This window comes from Esox lucius, chromosome 24, assembly GCF_011004845.1.
Source record: "Esox lucius isolate fEsoLuc1 chromosome 24, fEsoLuc1.pri, whole genome shotgun sequence".
Classification (NCBI taxonomy): domain Eukaryota; kingdom Metazoa; phylum Chordata; class Actinopteri; order Esociformes; family Esocidae; genus Esox; species Esox lucius.
Window position 1 is genome coordinate 27,330,518 of NC_047592.1, and position 23,881 is coordinate 27,354,398.

Consider the following 23,881-nt stretch of genomic DNA (forward strand, 5'->3'; position numbering starts at 1 on the left):
TGCCATTTGGACCGGCAGCTTTGTGACTGTTCATTCTTTTTTGTTCTTCACTTCATCCTCTGTGAGAGAGCACCTGGTTGGAACAGCAAGAGCTTACTTGGATGGTGTTTTCAGCCTTGAAGTAAGCATACTGTAGAATGTGTTGAACTCGTCTCAGAGGCAGGCACCTGTAGGAACGATGTGGCTAGTTTTGCCTTTGTAATCTGTGGGTGTGTAGTGCCTGTCACCCTTGCGTCACAAGTCTGACTTGTTAAACACATTCAAGCTTGAGTATGTATTAGGGTTGCAACTCACAACAATTTTGATGATCGATTAATATGTTGATTACTACTTCGATTAATCTAATAGAGAAAATATATACCACATATATACCAATACATCACCACCTGGGAAATTGCAAATCCTTAAGGGATGTGGTGAGCTGTGTTTAGACAGCTGGCCCACTTTGGCTGGCTGCAGAGTAAGTATTTTCTAAACAGTTAGAAAGTAATTCCATTTTCAGGAACCAATCAACACCCATCTTACTTTACTGTTAAGTATTTTTATATTTTTTTGACTATTTCAATTTAAGTTAAATAAATTGTATAAATAGTAATAGTAAGTTTAAATAAAAAGTATATTCAGTTATCAAACTTGGGTTAAGGGTGGCAGCATTATAATAAGATCACAGTTGATTGATATATGACAGTAATCTGTCTGCTGTTAGCGTTTCATATGTTGTGTTGGATAGTATTGTAAATATAAGCATGCTCATTTTAATCATTCTCCCTCTGTTCTTGCTTTAGATATGGTGAACCACAACAAGATGCCCCGGGCTGTAAGGGAAAAAATTTGTCCCATTTGAGATTTTAATTTGCAGAGAATGCTTTTTAAAATACTGAGTGGGATATTCCAGTAATGGGAAGCGTGGGGTTCTCTGGGGATATTTTACAGAACCCTCACTTCCTGGACAGTGCCCATAATGTAAATATTAGGGCAGGAGAGTGGACTGTATTTTTATCCTTTAGGATGGCATAAACAGGTGAAACAAAGTTGTTTTGGGGTCTAGCTTAAACAACAGTGTTCGAGAGATTCTGTAAGTGAGCTAATACTAGTAATGTAAATGTACTATTCATAGTCAATAGCATTTCAGAATGTTTAGTTATGATAACTATAACATGGGAAACAGAAAAAAAAATTGATGTGACTCTGAATATTGTTAGTGAGTTGAGTAATACTATTTAGCTATGCTAATATATACTAAAGCATATTGTTATCATTTAGATTTAGGTTTTAAATGTACCGTTTTTAATTGTATTATGTGAAAATTATAATGGTTTTAAAAAGCTAGTTTTAGCAAGAGGTACAGTTGTGCTCAGATGTTTGCATACACTTGGAGAACAGGTAATATATGCACTATGTGTATAGAAAACATGTGTGAGCAGGCAAAACACATGTCTTTTATTTCTTAAGGGATTCACATTCAACTATAGGTCATAACAGAATGGCACAATCAAAAAACAAAACAAGGCAACAAAGAAAAAAAATCTACTGAAAAATCAACCCTTAGTTCTTAATACTGTGTATTGCCACCTTTAGCATCAATGTCTTTTGTAATAGTTGACTATGAGGCCCCAAATTCTTGCAGATGGTATAGCTGCCCATTCGTCTTGGCAAAATGCCTCCAGGTCATGCAAAGTCTTTGGTCGTCTTGCATTAACAGCATGTTTGAGATCTCCCCAGATTGGCTCAATGATATCAAGGTCAGGAGACTGTGATGGCCACTCCAGAACCTTCACCTTTTCTGCTGTAAACACTGGAGGGGTCAACTTGGCCTTGTGCTTAGGGTCATTGTCGTGCTGGAATGCGCAGCTTTCGTGCAGTATTTTCTGCAGTATTTCCTTATAACATGCTGCATTCATCTTGCCATCAATTTTCAAAAGATTCCCCATGCCTTTAGAGCTCACACACACCCAAAACATCAGTTAGCCACCACCATGCTTCATAGCAGGGATGGTATTCTGTTCACTATAGGCCTTGTTGACCCCTCTCCAAACAGAGCGCTTATGTTTGGGACCATAAAGCTCTATTTTGGTTTTGTCACTCAAAATGATAGTATGCCAGAAGCTATGAGGCGTGTCAAGGCTTTGTCGGGCATAATGTAACCAGGCTTTTTTGTGGCATTGGCCCAGTAAAGGTTTCTTTCTGGCAACTCAACCTTTCTGGCAACTCGACCAAGTATCATTGTATTGTGCTCCTAGAAAGAACCACACAGTCTTTTTCCAGAGCAGCCTGTATTTCTCCTGAGGTTACCTGTGGGTTTTTCTTTGTATCCTGAACAATTCTTCTGGCAGTTTTGGCTGAAATCTTTCTTGGTCTACCTGACCTTGGCTTGGTATCAAGAGATCCCTGAATTTTCCACTACTTAATAAGTGACTGAAAAGTACTGACTGGCATTTGCAAGGCTTTGGATATCATTTTATATACTTAAGTCTTTTGACAGTTCTTTTCTGCTTCCCATGGCTCAGTATCTAGCCTCCTCATGGCATCCACGTGAGAGCTTACAAACTCATTGACTATTTATACACAGACACTTAATTGCAATTTAAAGAGCCACAGGTGTGGGAAATTAACCATTAACTGCCATTTACCTGTGTGTGTCAAAGGCCAAACATTCAAGGGTATGTAAACCTTTGCTCAGAGCCATTTGGGTGGTTTCTTTTATCATTATGATTTTAAAAGGAGCCAAACAACTATGTGATAATAAATGGCTTCATATGATCACTATCCTTACATTTATTTGTATTTTTTGCATGATCAGTTATATTTTCTAAATTAATGCCAAAATGTCACAATTTCTGTCAGGGTTTGCAAACGTATGAGCACAATGGTGGATATAAGGGAGGTTATGAAACTGAAGTAAACAACGGTGAAATTGGCCACAGGTTTCTCAAATGACATCATCAGTTTGAAAAAGCGAGCAGTGGGCCAGGAAATGATGAAACATAAGTATGCCTTTCAGCTATCTGAGTTTTAGCCGGCTGAGTTTTAGCCGGCTGAGTTTTAGCCGGCTGAGTTTTAGCCGGCTGAGTTTTGAGGACAATGTATTTACTTATCCATAAGTCTCCTAAGGACAACTATGACTGCTAGTTGATGGTGTTCTAAGTGGATGAATCTCTGGCATGTTTGTATTCTCAAAGCAGTCTTTTGACATATAATTCCACTTCATCTGTCACCCATTTTACTGTCTTAAATGTGGGTCTCTAAGGCTTTTTTTGTATAGTGGAGCATATTTTACCAGTGAGCTACATTTTATTCTTTATCGTTAATGAACATCCTTAAAACTAGTGTTTTTAACAGGAAATTAGTATGCTCTTACTCAGTGTTGCCTTATCATTTACAAAACAAATTCCCACAACTTGACTAGCAGTTACCTTTAAATTTCCACAGCAAAATGTTTATCAATGTGTAGTTACCATTTGGATTCCTCTTTGTTTCATGGATGTTTCCTGGAAATCACCTAGTTGTTTCCATCCTGCAAAATACATCTACCGATTTAACTTGACCATTAAAGTTCTCAAACTTCAGTCTTTACTTGGACTTGCAAGATTGATTTATCAAATTAAAGGAGAAATCCACCGTAATGCACATCACAATGTCCTAATTACTAATGTTAGAAATTATACAGTTGTCTCATAAAAATACAACATCCCCTCAACACAATCTAGAATTATCGACTTCCTCTGTATTTGTCAGTTTATAATATACCATAAGGTCCAGCATTCATAGCAAATGTAGATACCACCACCCAATCAAAATAGTGATTGGAGAACACTAAAAATACTATTTAAAGGATATCGGCAGCAGACAGTTGTTGCAGGTACAATATCCAGCTTAATTTCACCATGCAAAATCACTTCTGAAAAAAGCCCTTAAGTAGCATAAAGTAATTTAGCTAGCTAGCTGCCGAGGATTAAAACAAACTAACAAAAAAGTTTGAAGACTGGGTCAAAGCAGGAAGCACTGCCCCTCCAGAGTTGTATTTTTTTGGTTAAGGTTGACATCTCGTGTCTGCATCAACACATCTCCTAATAGGAACATCCCTGAAATCAACATATCCAATGGGTCTATCAAGGACAACAACATATACACACAAATTGGCTTGTTGAATTATTGGTTTAACATTTAACTATTTTTTAGAACTTGCTTGCCCTTAAATGTGTTCTTTGGTACGCATATCCCATTTCCGTTCTCCTTCAGGCCAATTATGTGTGAAACAAATCTCTCTGACCTACAAATCTCTCAAATATGATATAAACTAGTTAACGATCCCCCAGGGTAATATTCCCTTTACAGTATTTTGCCTATGTAACATCCAAAAACAGTAAAAGTAGAAAACAAGAACCCGTGTCTCCCATGTAAGAGGCTTTGTCTTTAACCACTACACCACAGAGCTATACATCTCCAGAGAGTTGGTATAGTGTTTCAAAATTAGATCATTTTGTCACACATTAACACCACGTTGAGTTTGACTATTTTGTTAGATACCATTAAGCGTTTCTTATTAAGTTTACCTCCACCACAAATAGCAAATTGCTTTTGCCACTGGCCGTTTTAACAGCGTATTAGCCATTCATGAATGACATTGATACAATAACTATCAAAACAGGTGAGTTTTTCATCAAGTGAAGAGACGACAGAATCGTGTAGCCAGTGTTTATCAATCCTGAAGAAATCTTAATATCCACCAGAACTGTTTTATTTTAGGCTTCCTGTAACGTAGATACTGAAGGTTATAGCCAAATAAGTGTTTGTCCTGAACAAATCCTAGGCATAATGTATTTTGACTGTTACCGGAGCCGAAAGTGGGACCGGTCGTTCCGTAGCCCACGTCTCTAACCACTACGCTATTTAACAAGTGGTAGTCAGTCAGTCACTCACTCAGTAAGAGACATTTGCTCTTCTAGGCCGGCTCCGCTTAAACAGTCCAGCAAAAATATTAATGAAATAAAATTAAGAATGAGGTAAAGATTTTTCCTGTTATTTTTCTGTTTGAAAAAGGGTTTGTACACCTAATATACACCAATCAGCCATAACATTATGACCACTGACAGGTGAAGTGAATATCACTGATTATCTCGTTATCATGGCACCTGTCAGTGGGTGGGATATATTAGACAGCAAGTGATCATTCTGTCCTCAAAGTTGATGTGTTAGAAGCAGGAAAAATGGGCATAAGGATCTGAGTGACTTTGACAAGGGCCAAATTGTGATGGGTAGACGACTGGTTCAGAGCATCTCCAAAACTGCAGCCCTTGTGGGGTGTTCCCGGTCAGCAGTGGTCAGTAACTATCAAAAGTGGTCCAAGGAAGGAAAAGCGGTGAACCGGCGACAGGGTCATGGGCGGCCAAGGCTCATTGATGCGCGTTGGGAGCGAAGGCTGTCCTCTGTTCTCTGATCCAACAGACAAGCTACTGTAGTTCAAATTGCTGAAAAAGTTAATGCTGGTACTGATAGAAAGGTGTCAGAACACACAGTGCATTGCAGTTTGTCGTGTATGAGGGTGCACTACTATGGGCACGTGAGCATCAGAACTGGACCACGGAACAACGGAGGAAGGTGGCCTGGTCTGATGAAAAACGTTTTGTTTTACATCACGTGGATGGCCGGGTGCGTGAGCATTTCTGACCTTGAGAACACATGACACCAGGATGAACTATGGGAAGAAGGCAAGCCGGCAGAGGCAGTGTGATGCTTTGGGCAATGTTCTGCTGGGAAACCTTGGGTCCTGCCATTCATATGGATGTTGCTTTGACACGTACCACCTACCTCAGCATTGTTGCAGGTCAGGGTCAGGGCTGTTTTGGCGGCAAAAGGGGGACCTAAGAAATATTAGGCAGGTGGTCATAATGTTTTGGCTGATTAATGTACAGATACAATACTATATCTGAAAAAAATAATTAATTGTTATCTGGTGATAAAGCTGCATTAACCAAACATATTTACATCTTTGGGGCAAACGTTTTACATCAACATATCTTAGTATAAAGAACAATCTACTTGCTCCTTGGGTCACTGGTCAGTTTGGAAGTCAATATCCTTCATTGTAATTTCTTAAAGCGTTAGGAATATGAAAAGTAATAGATTTAATACAAGAACATATTGACAGATACTCTAGGTATTTCCTCTGTTTATAGGAACAGCTTCATGTACTCCAACATCACCGCCACTATGGCCATCTTGAATCAATGTCTTGTTTGATGTCTGGTCATCTTCGTTGAGACAGGCCTTGACATCCATTCCATAGCTGATATAAAAACAGTACCTGCAATTTATTCAAAATGAAATTCTTCCCACAAAGTCGAGAGACACAATTTTCCAATTTTGTTGTTAACTTGGTCAGAGATTCCATCAGATAAGTAGCGAGCTATGCCATGTTTTCTGGGTGAGTCACTGAAGTTGTTTGGTGACACCCCTATTTAACTCCTCCATTTTTACAAGATTAGTTGTTGATGGGGTTGGTGAGATGCCTTGGCTTGTAGTAGGTTTGGGTGTCTGAAAAATCAATCACCGTTGTTGGCCACTGAAGGCGTTCTCCAAGTGTGTAAGTACTGGCAAGTAACAAAAAGCAGAACGGCTTAGCAAAATATGCTTAGGAAAATTTGTCACAATCTTCAACTGCTGAGCCAGCTAAGATTTGCTGTGAATGGCAAGTCTGAAAGTGTGAATTAGACTTTATGAAAATGAGAAGGGACAAAATTGAGGAAAACAGGGGGTGGGGGGGTAACAATTAAATTAGGATAGAAACTTAGGAATTCAGTTAGGAAAAGAGCAATCTTTTCACTGAAGTTGTAAAAAGGGAAATTGGCCTTAAAGTAGATACAGAGAATGTATGTTAATATAAAACAACACTTGGCCTTTAAAAGGTTATGAGGAAGCAAGCAAGTCTATTCTATTCAGTTTAAGTACCTAAGGGAAAGTCAATGTCACACAGGTCTTATGTCAAAAGAGACAGAGAAGAACACACATTTCAGCAGGTGGCTGAGGAATGACCCATTAAGAGTGAGGAGGTGCCATGGCCATGGATTCCCTTCCTCCTAAGGAACACATGGCAGGAAACAAGGCCTTAGAAGAGCGTTGGCACAGGAAGCGACCAACAAGAAGACACTGGTGTTACAGTTCCCTAATTCACTCAGTTAGTATACACACACAGAGACAAACAATGCAAATTCCCACACAACATTTCTGTTCACTTTGAATATGTCCACAGTGGTCAGTGAGAGTGGCAGGCTACAAGAAAATGTATTAAGAAAGAAGACCTAATCAGTCAGCATGATTCCATGTGGGTCATTTCATAGGTTTGATGTCTTCACAATAATTCTGTTGAAAATAGTCAAAATAAAGATTGAATGTCGAATGTTGTTGCTAGCAGTTGCTGTTAAAAAAAAATAATATTGAAAGCCACCATGCGTGTGAACAAAACAATGAAACAAATTGAAATGGAGGCTTCAGGAGACTTTTGGGTGATAGTAATCTTGTGCTGGAAATGTATGTTTCAAGGCTACGGTACTGCACAGGTTGTGGGTGCGTGTTCTCTGTCCTTCTCCCCAACTGAAGACAATGCGCACTCTGAAGTTGCTCACATTGCTGGTCTGCATTGAGGGTGTTGGATTCATTGGTTGGCTCCAAACACGAGGACAGCGGGCCCTGTGTTTCTCAAGTCGCACATGAATACAATATTCTTACACATCTGTTAGCATACAGGACGCGCTATCCCAAATTGTTGGAAATTGCTTCTTGTGATCCATATCTTATGCATTTGGTTGAATTGGAGAATCATTTAATAAAGACTTAAGTATTTGTTAGTGGCTAATCATCCATCAAGAAAGCTACTGATTTTAGACAACACCCCAGAACCCGTTTCTGACATAGGCTTAGAAATTAATGGACAACATCTTCAAAAGGTTTGCATTTCTCTGCATGTAAGGGGCTGATGTGTTTTACACAGTAGCAGGTGTTTTACTTAGTGTCTTGATCAAAAGCACAATGATAGGAAATTGTGGAACTATGTAATCAGAGACCAGCAACCTTCTATTTAGATTTACATTGTCAACAAATGGATGCTGCCAGGTAATTTTAGGGGAGAAATGTAAAGGGTCGAGGCCTGTGACATCCTGGTCTAATGGATAAACTTGGAAAAAGACTGCTCCTGCACTTATTCAATTTCAAGTCAAGCACTGTCTATAGTTCACAATAAAACAAAGTATGTTTTTAACATAATGCACTGCTTTTCAAACAGAAAACATTTTATATATATAAAACTGTGTGTGTGTGTTTACACTAACAGAATGGATATGTTAACACTGTCACAGTGGCAGGACATTTCTCTCTAGACCAACCATACCTCTCATTAATTACGTTCTTAATCCAGTAGTCGTTAAATGGTCCTTCTCATATGTTGCCACTGACTGTAATCCTGAGTCATTAAGGGCCAATAGCACTGGGAAATGTTTTGTATGTAATAGCACTGCTGATTACATTGAAACTGAACATAATCAAGGTTTACAAGTTAGATACATATTTACGTAAATTCCTGCGATGCTGTGTTGCTCTAGACCAAAACTCTAAACTTGATGAACAGATGTTTAACGAAGTGTTCAACATCACTGTTTGCACAATGCAAATAACACAGCCCTACACCTACATACTAGGCTATTGCCCTTGAGTGTGACAATAAGGAATGGATAGTGTGCTACCTCATACAGAAACATCATAGCACACACACACAAACACAATAACACGTGCAATGTAACTGCAGCTGGCTGAAACCGGAGGACAGGATGTGTGTGTGGGATAATTACCCAGGAGGCTTTGCTTCCTCCTGTCTGCTTTCTGCAAGTGTATATATGTTTTTACACACACACACACCCACACAATTATGCAAGCCTGCGCACACACACACACACAGACGCACACGCATGAACACGCACGCAAACACACACACACACACACACAATAAATAAATAAACAATAAAAAGAAAAAGGAGGCCCACAGATTTTACTGTAGGCTGTTTAATTAAGAATTCATATGAGCATGGCATATGCAATGACAAAATTTACAGAACTGCATAACTGTAAGTATAATTTTTTTTTCTGCCTCAAAAAAATAAAATGTAGAATTCAAGGACATTTGCTCTATAATTTCCTATCAACCCCACTGCAAAAGGTAGAGTCATTTTATCATGCCACTGGCCAAGCCCTCACCTCCCAAACCCTAACTTCACCACTGTTGCTGAAAGAACGCACAGGTGGAAACACTGATACTAAACAAGCCATTCACCACCAAATAAGGACACTGTATGGAAATTATGCAAAGTATCTGATTGAGAGGAAAGATAGCAGACTAAGATTTCCTCAAACCTGTGTCCTGAAACAGTGTGTGTATTATGTCTTTGTGTTATTAGTGCATCCTCCACAATGCAAAGACACGAGTGGTGGCTGACCAAGCCCAGATGTTCAGCTATAAATAGACCGATTCTTTGAGACAGGCCTTCTGAATTTAACAAAACTATCACACACACTCAAACACATTGAAATTTCCACACACTATCTAGCCATAGTGTAAGAAAGAGCAAGAGTGTGAAAGTTGCATCTAAAAGCCGTACACAGGGCTAACTACTTGTGACCAGTCCCTTCCTCCCTTTCAGTAGGAGGAGTAGTAGCTTCCACACAGTAGGTTTGTGACAAAGTTCATTAATGTTACTTCTACTAACCATTTAAAGAAGCAACTACATATTTTGGATGAAAAATGTTTAGGGGTATGAGGATGCACATTTTCCAATAGGTGCTGTACTCGTTAGCTAGCTAGCTACACATTAGCAAGAAACTGTATACTGAGTACTCTCCGCCCAAGCAACAATAGATATATGGCATTGTCTCATCCCAACGGAACGGGGACAACTGAAGATTGAGGTGAGTCTTCCTCATAAGCATCTGCATGAAGCCATTCTGCTTTTTCCACACTGACCTTACAACCAGGACTGAGCTAGGGCGCGATAAGACCAGGAAGTCTCTGCAGAAGACGCCCCCCCACTCCCCAGTGATGTCGTCCTGTTTCCCAGCCATCCACAATAATCAGTTACACTGCCCGATAACTGATCCAGCCCTACTCTCATGTACTAAATGAAAACATAACTAATGCTGCATTCTACATCACTTTGTTTAGCAGTGCTAGGCATGGTGTGAAAGTGTGAAACCATTAAGAATGATAGGTGACAGAGAAGCTGTGCATAATATATTTTCCATTGAACATCTACAGTCATTGTGCATAATGGTTTGTTTAACGTTGGTATAAGTTTAATTAAAGAAATATTAGCAGCACTCTGTTACAATGGAATTGCCCAGAGAAAGAAATAAGACAGATAGAAAGAGAAAGACAGGGAAAGAGTGGTGTACTACAACCAGGCCAGCTGACAGTGTTGCCTGGGCCAGGGACGAGATAATCTTAGATGGGGCCCCCGCGCCCAGATCTCTCCTTTTCCCTTGCTCTTCCTCTCCTCTGCTCTTCTACAAACAGGCCTATTTTAAAAATATATATATAATTTAATGAGGGCCCAGTTCTGGGCCCTCCCCCTAACCTGGGCCCGGGACAACAGAACCGTTTGTCCCCCCCATCAGCGGGCGTGACTACAACAATATAAAGACAGACTGAGACAGGCAGGCAGACAAGAGACAGACTGTGTCTGAGTGTATGTTTGTCTGCATTACAGAAGACTATTTTAAGCTCTACATCTCTAAACCTGTCCAGACACTCACCATCAATGAGTCATTACAAAAACCAGTGCACACAGAAACACATACGCTGGATTAATCAACAGCAATAATGTGCTACAAGCCCAAATAGGCTAGCACAACCACTGACTCAACAATGACCTGCGCATGTGTTTGTATGTGTCTGTAGGGAGGGGTGGTGTTCACACGCATGCGCATCTGTGTACCAAGAACATTTTCACAGAAAATAAAAGCACTACAACACAGATACAACATGTGGAACAAATGAACAGGAAGTGTAACACCTCCTGAACCTGCATGTAGCTAGTGACAGATCAATATCACAAGGCTGAAGTGCCACCACCTGTGTGCTGAGCCGTATCCTTGCCACCTATGCTCTTGAGTAAAAAAATACACCAGAGCATAGGCATCCTTTTCACCTGCACAACTCAGAAATACCATAAATATATCGCCATTTCGCTGTACATGTGTAAGTATTCCGCTGTACATTTGTGTTAACAACATTTTATACAGACAGGTGATAAATTAAAGGAAACACTTGAATAAACGAGTGGAGGAATGTAACGAATGCAAATGTTCCATACATGTGTACTGCATGATACAATGAAACAATTAACATCCTATCATGCTCATGTATAAAAATGCTGAGTAGGCCCAGTTGACCTTGATTTTGGGTGAAGAAGGCAAGAAGGATCTAAGTGACTTTGAAAGAGGGTTCATTATAGGGTCCGCAGGGCACAAGGGGTCACTGAATGGTTTGACCAGTATCAAACTGTGAATTGTATCCTACTCAGTCGCCAGATCTCAACCCACTTGAACATCTACGGGAGATCTTGGACTGCCATGTTAGACAACGCTCTCCACCACCATCATCAGAACACCAAATGAGGGAACATCTTTCAGAATGGTGTTCTATCCCTTTAGTAGAATACAATATACTCATAGAATCTATGCCGAGGCGCATTAGAGCTGTTTTGGCGGCTTGTTGGCCCAACACCTTATTATACATTTTGGGTATTTTATTTAAATATCACTTCTTTTGTGGTCTATTGAGCCTTTATTTGTTTACGTTTTTCTATTCCTTTTGTTGTCACTGGGGCCAACCATATGTAAAATGTATGCATATGGGTCAGTGCATTTCAATCCAGCAAGCATGTGGGAACATAAGCTGAATGAGCATCATCTACATCGCTGGTGAGTACACATATCCACTCAGTTATCGTTAGGGCATCAAAATGATGAGCACAGCTCAAGCTGTCAACACATTCTAATGAATAGAGAACAGAAACCGGAGATGAGTGACTGATGGATTTGGGGAGGAGCATGCTTGAACTGTGCATCCCTCCTCTGCATGGTGGTTTTAAGAGATACTTAGCTTTGTCACAGTGACACAACAGCGAAATAATGATTTAGGCTTTTGGCCTGATTGCTGGGTAGATGTTAAGCAATGAGTAAAAAAGAGGAAGTTGGGTTGTAGCAAACACTGTGCCAGCACAGTCTCTTCATTTTGCTTAACAGTCAAAGCATAGCATCCTTATTTAATTATATCAGTAAAAAGTGCTAGAGTCACTTTGTGTTGTTTTTTGTGCTGCATAGAACTCTCTCAGTTTTAACACAGCATACATACATGCATAGAAGACAAAGCCACAAGGCTACACTATTTATTGTGCATTGTACGTAAATGTCTTTCACAGCTGTTTTAAATAACCATATCAGTAATTTTTCTCTGAAGTTAACTGAGCAGTGGCCTGGTTCCACTTAGACAGTTGCTGGCTGCAGACAACTTTTTCCGTGTGCATCAAAACGATATTCAGCTTACTCCATCTGTAAAGTTGTGTCACATCAATATTAAGAGTTGTGACATAATGTGTACTCACAGAAAACTATGATCCTAAACCTTACTTTTCATTTTACAGTATCCAGACTAATTTATAGTAGGATGGGAATACCTATTGACACTGCCGAAATGTGGATTTCGAACCCACAACCCTGGTGTTTGAATGGCTACAAGTGACCTCAGTAGTGGCTTTTACAAAAATAAAATTCAGCTATATCATCTGAAATAACAGTCATGTGCTTGTTATAATATACAGTGGGGAGAACAATTATTTGATACACTGCCGATTTTGAAGCTTTTCCCACTTACAAAGCATGTACTCTGTACTGTACTTTTTATCATAGATACTCTTCAACTGTGAGTGACGGAATCTAAAACAGAAATCCAGAAAATCACATTGTATGATTTTTAAGTAATTAATTAGCATTTTATTGCATGACATAAGTATTTGATACATCAAAACTTAATATTTGGTAAAGAAACCTTTGTTTCCATTTACAGAGATCATACTTTTCCTGTAGTTCTTTACCAGGTTTGCACACACTGCAGCAGGGATTTTGACCCACTCCTCCAGATCCTTCAGGTTTCGGGGCTGTCGCTGGGCAATACGGACTTTCAGCTACCTCCAAAGATTTTCTATTGGGTTCACACTGGCTGTGTGTTTCGGGTCGTTGTCATGCTGGAAGACCAAACCACGACCCATCTTCAATGCTCTTACTGAGGGAAGGAGGTTGTTGGCCAAAATCTCGCAATACAAGGCCCCATCCACCCCCCCCCCCCCAAAGAATGATGTTTCCACCTCCATGCTTCACAGTTGGGATGGTGTTCTTGGGGTTGTACTCATCCTTCTTCTTCCTCCAAACACGGTGAGTGGAGTTTAGACCAAAAAGCTCTATTTTTGTCTCATCAGACCACAGGACCTTCTCCCATTCCACCTCTGCATCCTCCAGATGGTCACTGGCAAACTTCGGATGGGCCTGGACATTCAAGGCTGATCCCTTACCTTCCTCATGATCATTGATGCCCCACGAGGTGAGATCTTGCATCGAGCCCCAGACTGAGGAAGACTGACCGTCATCTTGAACTACTTCCATTTTCTACTAATGGCGCAAACAGTTGTTGCCTTCTCATCAAGCTGCTTGCCTATTGTCCTGTAGCCCATCCCAGCCTTGTGCAGGTCTACAATTTTATCCCTGATGTCCTTACACAGCTTTTTGGTCTTGGCCATTGTGGAGAGGTTGGAGTCTGTTTGATTGAGTGTGTGGACAGGTGTCTTTTGTACAGGTAACGAGTTCAAACAGGTGCAGTTAATACAGGTAATGAGTGCAGAACAGGAGGGCTAACAGGTCTGTGAGAGCCGGAATTCTTACTAGTAGGTAGGTGATCAAATACTTATGCAATAAAATGAAAATTAATTATTAAAAAAATCATACAATGTGATTTTCTGGATCTTTGTTTTAGATTCTCTCTCACAGTTGAAGTGTACCTATGATAAAAATTACAGACCTCTACATGCTTTGTAAGTAGGAAAACCTGCAAAATCGGCAGTGTATCAAATACTTGTTCTCCCCACTGTATCTAATCCCAAGTAGCCTAGAAAGTCACAGCCTCAAAGTCAGTTGCAGCATTATGAGAACAGGGTTCAAATCCTGCTTGCGAATTTGATCAGATGTCCTGCACAATACATAGCCAGTGTGATAACTACCACAATTGCTTTCCATGCGCATCAGAAGACAAAACTCTCAGCATAAACTGTCCCGCGTCCGCTGGGAGGGCATTAATCACCAATTAAAAATCCCCAAAATTGGGGAGAAAAACATGGATACGAATTTACAAAAATAAAGAAAGCGTCCTGTCCAGTCTAGAATCCTGAATGAACTGAATATTTATTGTAATCTACAGCAATGTAAAATTTATGAGGCTTAAAAAAAACAAATTACCAAAGTTGACCAGTCCTGATCTAAACTATTACTTTGTAATGGATGTGTAGTTACTAGCAATCTTGAACTGAATAAATGTTTTTAAAAAAGCATGTCTTCAGGGTTTGTAAACAGTGTTGGGGAAGGTTAAAGGTAACTAATTACAGTTAGTAGTTACAAATCCCATTAAGTAACAGGTTAGAAAGTAAGCCGTTAAGTTACTTTAAGATACGTCCTTTGATTCTAATCAAACTGTCTAATTCAACTGGCTGAACACAGGCCACAATCATATCAAAACAAACAGACATAAATGTGGTTGAATTTGCCATGTGAGGCAAAAGCAATCAACTAACACTCTCTGAAGTGAATTCGTTTATTCGTATTGTTGACTGCAATTTGGATAATTTAAGCACTTTCACAATGAAAGACTAGTAGTTATCTACTGGTTATAACCCATAAAATTGCACTGTGAGTAATAAATCTATTAACTACAAAAGTATAAATAAACATTAGCAAAATTCACTGTGTACATTACCAACCTTAAATAAACAATTCTCTAAGCCAATCAATCAATCATTTATTTATAAAAGCACTTTTTACCAAGTGCTTTTACGAAACACCCAGCCTGAAACCCCTAGGAGCAAACAACAACAGAGTTGAATTTCAGTGGCTAGGAATAACTCCGAAATTTAGGAAGAAACCTAGAGAGGAACCAGGCTCAGAGGGGTGACCAGTCCTCTTCTGGCTGTGCAGCAGACCAACACACTGAAATGAATGACAAAAACATCTCGATACGTGAAATGCTAAAACGTTCTCCCTGTACACCTGACTCTCTTGCTGGCCATTTTTTTTTTTTTACATCATCACATTCAAATGAACCATTCTCTAAAACTGTTCATGAATAGCCTCGCAAAGCCTAATAAAAGCCACTAGCTACTAACTAATGAGGCAATATGAGTTCCATGTAGAGTATAGTGTGTTGCATTGGGGGGTTAAATGCAACACACTATACCGTACATGAAATTCATATTCCTGAGTCTTTCGTAGAATACTTTAACTGTGGCACTGAATAGCTTCTCCGTAAAAAGTATCCCTTCTACATTATACACTCACCTAAAGGATTATTAGGAACACCATACTAATACTGTGTTTGACCCCCTTTCGCCTTCAGAACTGCCTTAATTGTACGTGGCATTGATACAACAAGGTGCTGAAAGCATTCTTTAGAAATGTTGGCCCATATTGATAGGATAGCATCTTGCAGTTGATGGAGATTTGAAATGATTCGAGATTTGTGACATGGTGCATTATCCTGCTGGAAGTAGCCATTAGAGGATGGGCACATGGTGGTCCTAAAGGGACGGACATGGTCAGAAACAATGCTCAGGTAGGCTGTGGCATTTAAACAATGCCCAATTGGCACTAAGGGGCCAAAAGTGTGCCAAGAAAACATCCCCCACACCATTACACCACCACCACCAGCCTGCACAGTGGTAACAAGGCATGATGGATCCATGTTCTCATTCTGTTTACGCCAAATTCTGACTCTACCATCTGAATGTCTCAACAGAAATCGAGACTCATCAGACCAGGCAACATTTTTCCAGTCTTCAACTGTGCAATTTTGATGAGCTCGTGCAAATTGTAGCCTCTTTTTCCTATTTGTAGTGGAGATGAGTTGTACCCGGTGGGGTCTTCTGCTGTTGTAGCCCATCCGCCGCAAGGTTGTGCATATTGTGGCTTCACAAATGCTTTGCTGCATACCTCGGTTGTAACGAGTGGTTATTCCAGTCAAAGTTGCTCTTCTATCAGCTTGAATCAGTCGGCCCATTCTCCTCTGACCTCTAGCATCAACAAGGCATTTTCGCCCACAGGACTGCCGCATACTGGATGTGTGTCCCTTTTCACACCATTCTTTGTAAACCCTAGAAATGGTTGTGCGTGAAAATCCCAGTAACTGAGCAGATTGTGAAATACTCAGACCGGCCCGTCTGGCACCAACAACCATGCCTTGCTCATAATTGCTTAAATCACCTTTCTTTCCCATTCTGACATTCAGTTTGGAGTTCAGGAGATTGTCTTGACCAGGACCACACCCCTGAATGCATTGAAGCAACTGCTATGTGACTGGTTGATTAGATAATTGCATTAATGAGAAATTGAATAGGTGTTCCTAATAATCCTTTAGGTGAGTGTACTGCGGGGATGGAAAATATGGTGTAATTGAAATTAGAACACAATCCCTCGCCAAAGCTAATGAGCACAAGCAAATTAAAAACAATACCATACCATACCATCTTCTTCCGCTTATCCGGGGCCGCCTGTATCCGGGATCTTGTCCTTTCGGTCATGACCCAAAGCTCATGACCATAGGTGAGAGTAGGAACGTAGATTGACTGGTAAATCGAGAGCTTCGCCTTGCGGCTCAGCTCTTTCTTCACCACGACAGACCGATACATCGACTGCATTACTGCAGAAGCTGCACCGATCCGTCTGTCAATCTCCCGTTCCATCCTTCCCTCACTCGTGAACAAGACCCCTAGATACTTAAACTCCTCCACTTGAGGCAGGCACTCTCCACCAACCTGAAGTGGGCAAGCCACCCTTTTCCGACTGAGGACCATGGCCTCAAAATTAAAAACAAGAATAACAAAATAATTTTTTTTATATTAGATTTGTTCTCTAGATTAACCTACTCAAGCTGTAACCATTTCTCAGTGTGCTCTCCCTTATATTCTTTAACCTATGTAAAGTATTATTTAAACAGTCATTTTGTTTCATTTATATTTTTCCCACGTTATTTCTTTGAAAATGTACACAATACACACTATATAGACACATTGCAGACATTACTTTTGAAGGCAAAACACAAAAGCTGGAGGATGCTTTGTATGCTGATGCATCTCTAATGTTTCCAGCATGACATTAATTCATTGTATCCAGTTGTGACAGTTGGTTAGCTAGCTTGCTTCTTACCGTTGGTAAGAAAAATCTTCTGTTTTTCTGTGAGCCGCCGCAGTTATTACAATAACAGCGAAACACTGCTGAAACAATTTCAGAACAATCTAAGGTGATGGGTGACGAAATCCTATTTCCTGTGCTTTCTGAAGTGGAATGACTCATGTATGACAGTAACTTGCTTTTGATCAAAGTGTCTGCTAAATGGCATATTTACTGAGGGGTAAACATTCAAGCATCTACAGTATAATACATACAGATTAATGGTCCCTTAACACATGTTTAATTACAGTTAAATTAAAATGGTATAGAGATAATTTCACTCTGTGAGTGTTACCGATCATGCTTTTTTAAATTAAGAGACCACAGCACCTTTTTCTTTCAAAAAAGTTGAAAAGAAAGGTTTTGAGTGAGGAACAGAAGCGATCAATTTGCAGTGGTCTCATAATTTTCTTCCTTTTCAACTATTTTAGAACGGAAAGAAAAAGGTGCAGTGGTCTCTTATATTTTTCCGGAGCTGTAGATGCATAGTAGCCTAGCTGAAAAGACAAACCCACAAGGCTACTCTGTTGCATGTGTAATACATTTAAATCTTTTTGATATATGTTTTAAATAGACTGACGCATATCTGTATTATTTTTAGGATGGGCCGTGGTCTGTTTCCATTGACACAGTTGTTAGCTTCAAATGTAAGCCGTTTTCAGACAGTGTCATAAATTAACATATGAAACCTGTGGTTTGCCATAGCCTATTGCTGGTGGTGCCACTGTTGTGTCACTTTTTCCAACCCTGGACGTGGAAGTGCCAAAGTGTGTGTGTGTGTGTGTGTCTCATGCTTGCACCATCCACCCTGTTTCAGATCTACCACATAGAAATGCTGCTGTGCTTTTTTCTATTCATAAAATCTATACTCCATCAAGGAGTCATACTGAAACCATTTATCATTTTACAGCAATGAATTCCAAATCACTGGGAGTATTTCATAAGACATACTGAAGTGGCCAAGCGTGGTCTAGCAGTCTTACTCTACATGCACACAAGTGGGGATTTCTTTAAGACTGCAAGGGAAGATCGGCTTCCCCTATAATGTCCAAAAAATGTATGGTCAAATATGTACTATTGTGGAAAAAATTTGTTAAAACACGTTCATCTCTAAAACTAGTTAGTTCAGAATCAGCTACAGGTCAGCTGACTCGATTTTCTTCTCATACAATCCCGCAGCGTCACAGTGCATTTCCCTGTTGAAGCCGAGTGTCCATTGACTTCAATGGGGCTGCTTAGAACAGTTTTTTTCAGTGCTCCGAAATTGACTTGTCTGTATGAAATGGTAACCTGCACCACTGTCCTCCCCATGTTTGACTAGTCTGCAACCGAACAATAGAATGCCTTTGTTTTTTGCAGAAAAACTAATATTAGCTGGAAATTAGAAGTTGAATTCAGGTTTTTCTTGCACTGATTGAGGGACTTATTACTAATGAGTGTGTGTTTTTTATGGGAAGGGTGCACACTGTCCGCTGGCTAGAGCTATAAAGAGGAACACTCTCATTAATTTCCAACAAGAGCAAGTGAATCACGGCGACAGTGGGCAGAGCTACTCTCAGAGACAAAATCTCCCATCAACAGCGACAGTCGAGACATTTTTAACTTTATGCTAATTTCCAGCAAGCAGGCAGTGATGGAATTCGGCAACTACCAATGATAGGGCAGATGTTCTCTGCATCTTGAAGTCCCTACTCGCTAGCTAAAAACTCAATCGCTAGCTTAAAAAATATATATATATATGTTTCTCAGGCTTCATACTGAGATATGACTCTAAAAATTGATGTATGGAGGGTTTACAGAGGGATTAAAGCTGATTGATACATAACGTAAAACAAAGTCAACTGTTATTTGAACATTGACAAATCATTGACTAGGCATCATCGTGACACGTTTTTAGTAGTGGAGTCACGCAAATCCTAAATACTTACTGATAGACAGATGTTTCCCCTATACTGGATGACTGGTTGTAGCTGGCAAGCAAGCAAGCACGTTTATTTATATAGCACAATTCATACATTGAATTGCTTCAATGTGCTTTACAAAGAAAAAGAAAACATACAAAAATACCATAGCATAAAAACAAATACTCAAATGAAAACATCAAAACAACATCATAATAATAAAACATAGGATAAGAAAATAGAATAAAAAGGGGACAAAAACATAGGAAGCTATAAAAGCTGTAAGGCTAAACAGTGCGGTTAAGTTTAAGTGCTCAGTCACAGGCACGTGAAGAAGTGTTTTTAACCTGGATTTAATAATTGATATGTTTGGGGCACGTCTAAGATCTTCTTGTAGATTATTCCAGTTGTGTGCAGCATAACTGCTAAACATAGTTTGACCATGTTTAGTTTGGACTCTATTAGCTGACCTGTGTTCATGGATCTAATAGCCCTGCTCAGCTTATATTCTCCAAACATATCAGAAATTTATTCAGGGCCTAAATCATTTAGTGATTTGTAAACTAGAAGCACCACTTGAAAATCTAATCTGTAACTGACTGGAAGCCAGTCGAAAGATTTAAGAACCGGAGTGATGTTCTCTGTTCTCTAGGTCCTGGTTAACATTCTAGCAGCAGCATTCTGAATGAGCTGCAGCTGTTTTACAGTCTTTTTGGGGAGTCCAGTTAAGAGGCCATAACAATAGTGAACCCCACTAGAGATAGTGTTTTTGGGACACCAGGCCCTTGATTGTGGCTATATTTTTAAGATGACAGAATGCTGTTTTGGTGACCGCTTTGAAATGACTGTTAAATGTGAGGTCTGAGACAATCAAAACACCAAGATTACGCATTTGGTCCCTGGTTTTTATGGCACGAAAAACCAGCACTTCACAAATTTTTTTTATTTTATTTTTGTTGCCAAACACAATAATCCCTGTTTTATCTTGGTTTAAATGTAGACAATTTTGATTAATCCAGGTATTTATGTGCTCTATATAGTGACACAGTGAGTCTATTGAGCTGTTGTCATACGGTTCGAGAGCCATATATATGTGAGTATCATCGGCATAGTTGTGGCAGTTAATGTTGTTGTTCTGTAGAATTTGGCCCAGAGGTAGCATATAGAGATTGAACAGAAGTGGTCCGAGAACTGATCCCTGGGGAACTCCGCAAGGGATAGCCACCCAGATTCATGATTACCAATGATGACAAAGTAACTCTGGCCACCCAGAGAAGATCTGAACCAATCAAGGACTGTCCCGGAGAGTCCTACCCGATTTTCCAATCTAGAAGTGTTCTATGATTTACAGTGTCAAATGCTGCACTGAGATCTAATAGAACCAGAACTGTTATTTTATCAGAATCAGTATTCAGCCGTATATCATTTAAAACTTTTATCAGGGCCATTTGAGTACTGTGGTAAGGTCGGAAGCCTGACTGAACTTTGTCTAAGAGACCACTTGAGTTCACAAAATTGCTGAGTTGAGTGAAGGCATCTTCTCAATGATCTTGACTATTAAAGGGAGATTTGATACAGGTCTATAGTTGTTCAGTATAGATGCATCAAGTGTTCTCTTTTTAATAGGGATTAATGGCAGCTGTTTTAGGGACTTTGGGAAAATGCCTGATTGCAGAGAGCTATGTGGACATGAGTTCTGACGCTATCTGCTTAAGGGGGTTTGTAAGCTTGTCGGCCATGGCAAATAGAGTGCAGGTATAAATTAGGAAGATATACGCCCTGTCTGAGCGGGCAGTGTGGATGCTAGGGAAGGCTCAGCAAAAGCTGGCCAGTGTTCACGTAGCATTAAGGTGGGAGTACACAGCAACAATTGTAGGCCTTGCAATCACTGTAGTTTCATATTAACTCTGATTGCTAACTCACCTCATGCTGTGCTCTTGCGGTGTTTCATTGACCACACTTGGCTAAAGCTTATTAGTGTTTAGTGATTGGTCTAGTTCAATCGTTCAATCGGAAAATGGGGGAAGAAACCTCTAGGAAAAGTCAACGGGTGAGTCAACGAGGGAGTTTTATATTTTTAGTGCGTGCGCAAAACTTATCTTGTGCATAGTGTTTTGCAGCTGAATACCGATATCGTGAATCTGATGCTAACTGGTACTCGTCTGGAAGACTAATTGCTCTAGTGTCTGAGCACAAACCAAGTGCCTATATTTGTACAACCCTTTAGTTGCTGCCTCCGGCACACACGCACTGCTGCAAAGATTAAACACTGACACACCGCTTTTTAAGCACACTCTTTCCTATGCCCTTCCCATAAAAAACACACACTCATTAGTAATAAGTCCCTCAATCAGTGCAAGAAAAACCTGGATTCAACTTCTAATTTCCAGCTAATATTAGTTTTTCTGCAAAAAACAAAGGCATTCTATTGTTCGGTTGCAGACTAGTCAAACATGGGGAGGACAGTGGTGCAGGTTACCATTTCATACAGACAAGTCAATTTTGTTTAAAATATTTAACAGTAAAATGTACATGATGCAGAACCCTTTAGAACACCTATTAATTCCATAAAACCTGATCTAACAAACAACATACATATGAAAAACCTTTTATTGTTTAAATCACATACTGTCTGGTCCAGGTAAGTTAAGTGAAGCTTCTGAATAAGCATTGAGTGATCAACATTATGAAGGGTTTCTGACGGGTCAATGAAGAGGGCAGCACAATGTTGCCTTTTATCCACAGAGTTAACCAAGAGATGAATGGGTAATTGTAGCAGAAAGACTGAAAATAAATATAAAGAGAAACAGAGGACAACAAACTATGAAGGCCCAAACCATGTGACCAACCAGCAGGGTCTATAATAGAGAGATAGAGTTAATGATAAAGAGAGGATGGAAGTGAAGGGACCCAAAGCTACTGTACAAAGAAGCTCTTAGAAAGACCAGTTACTGTGTATTAGTAGTATATTAATGTTAATATCAAGGCCTGAGGCTGGGGGCTATTTACAGTCTAAAGGAAACAACAAGAACGTCACTCCGTTGATGTTTAGTAAGTACTATGTTATAGTGAAACTTAATACAACTGTGTTACACCATTACACACCAACGCAGAGTCCGTCCTCGCCTCCTCCATCACCTTTTGTTTGGATCTGCATCGGGTGGCTGCAGCGGTAAACTGTAACCAATTGTACAATCTGCAGAAAGAGGAATTGGCAGCCCCAGCCCCTGAGCTCCTGCATAACCCCCCCCCCCCCCCCCAGTGTCCCAGAGGTGATCCTTCAGCAGATGGTGGGCAGGCAGGCAGTACAGGTCAACAGTAACAAAGTCCTGCCATCGGAACAGTTTTTCCCCCTGTGCTGTGGGCCTTAGTAACCGTCCATCTGCCCTACAGAAAAGACCCAAACTTTGCTAACCACATCAATCGACCTTTTAATTAATTATACAGTTGCACAATACTGCGCTATACTGCACCCACAACTCTGCCCATTCCCTCCACACCTAGATAGATCATTGTACAATGTAGATGGAACCTGAACATTTTTAAATGTGAACATAAACTGTAAATTAGTCCCTTAATCTCATTTGGTTACCATTTAGTGCATTATATGTTGAATGTTAGGCACATTTTGTGCATTCTGTCCCTAAAGGATGTCTGCCACTGGCAGCACCTTTTACACCAAGTCAATTTTAGGTATGTGGGGCCAGTGAGGGCTGCTGTGGTATAAGTCACTGCTTCAGAGTATAGCTGCAAAATTGCAACCTGGTGTTCAAATCCTGGTCACAGCATACAGACAGGTCTAGGGGGTCCAGCAGTGTGTGGCAAATTTTGGAACTGGGGTCTAGGGTGGAAGCTCCACAGAACCACGATGTCACGTCACACTCTATCACATCTTTGCAGTAGGCCTGTGACTGTGAACTAAATCTTTGTTGTTAGCTGGGGAATGCATTTACCTCTGAGCAGATGAATTAGCAAAACTTCCTGGTAGAGCTAGCAGTGTCATAAGAATCTTGGCTAGATGTTCTCTGGAGGAAACATTTTTGTTTATTGATAATATCTGGCACCATCACAAAATAACAAAATTGAGATGGCAGAAAACTCTGGTAAAATTTTACAAATTATTTATAATGATAGTCTGGGTATATGTTAATGCACAAGGCAAATTAATAACCAATTAAATGAATGAAGCAGATTTCAATTTGGATTCTGACACACTCAAACGACCAGGCACTCATACACGTATATATACACGCCACACACACACAAGTCATAGGCCTACAAAAATATGTGGCTGAGCCTGCATGACGATAAACGATTAAACTGTTTAAATTCAAACACTGATTATGTTTTTTACACTAAACTGCTTTAGGACTGCCGTTAGATCCACTCAGTTAGACTAGCTGAAGGCCATTTTGCCATGAAATGTCAAAACATTGACTGAATCCGATCTGCAA

At 40.0% G+C, this 23,881-nt stretch overlaps 1 protein-coding gene across 1 annotated transcript in view; it reads right to left on the minus strand.

The window, feature by feature from the left end:
* The window catches only part of dok1b (docking protein 1b), a 34,539-nt gene that overhangs the window by 9,939 nt on the left and 719 nt on the right, over positions 1–23,881 (minus strand). The gene's annotated exons all lie outside the window — the stretch shown is intronic.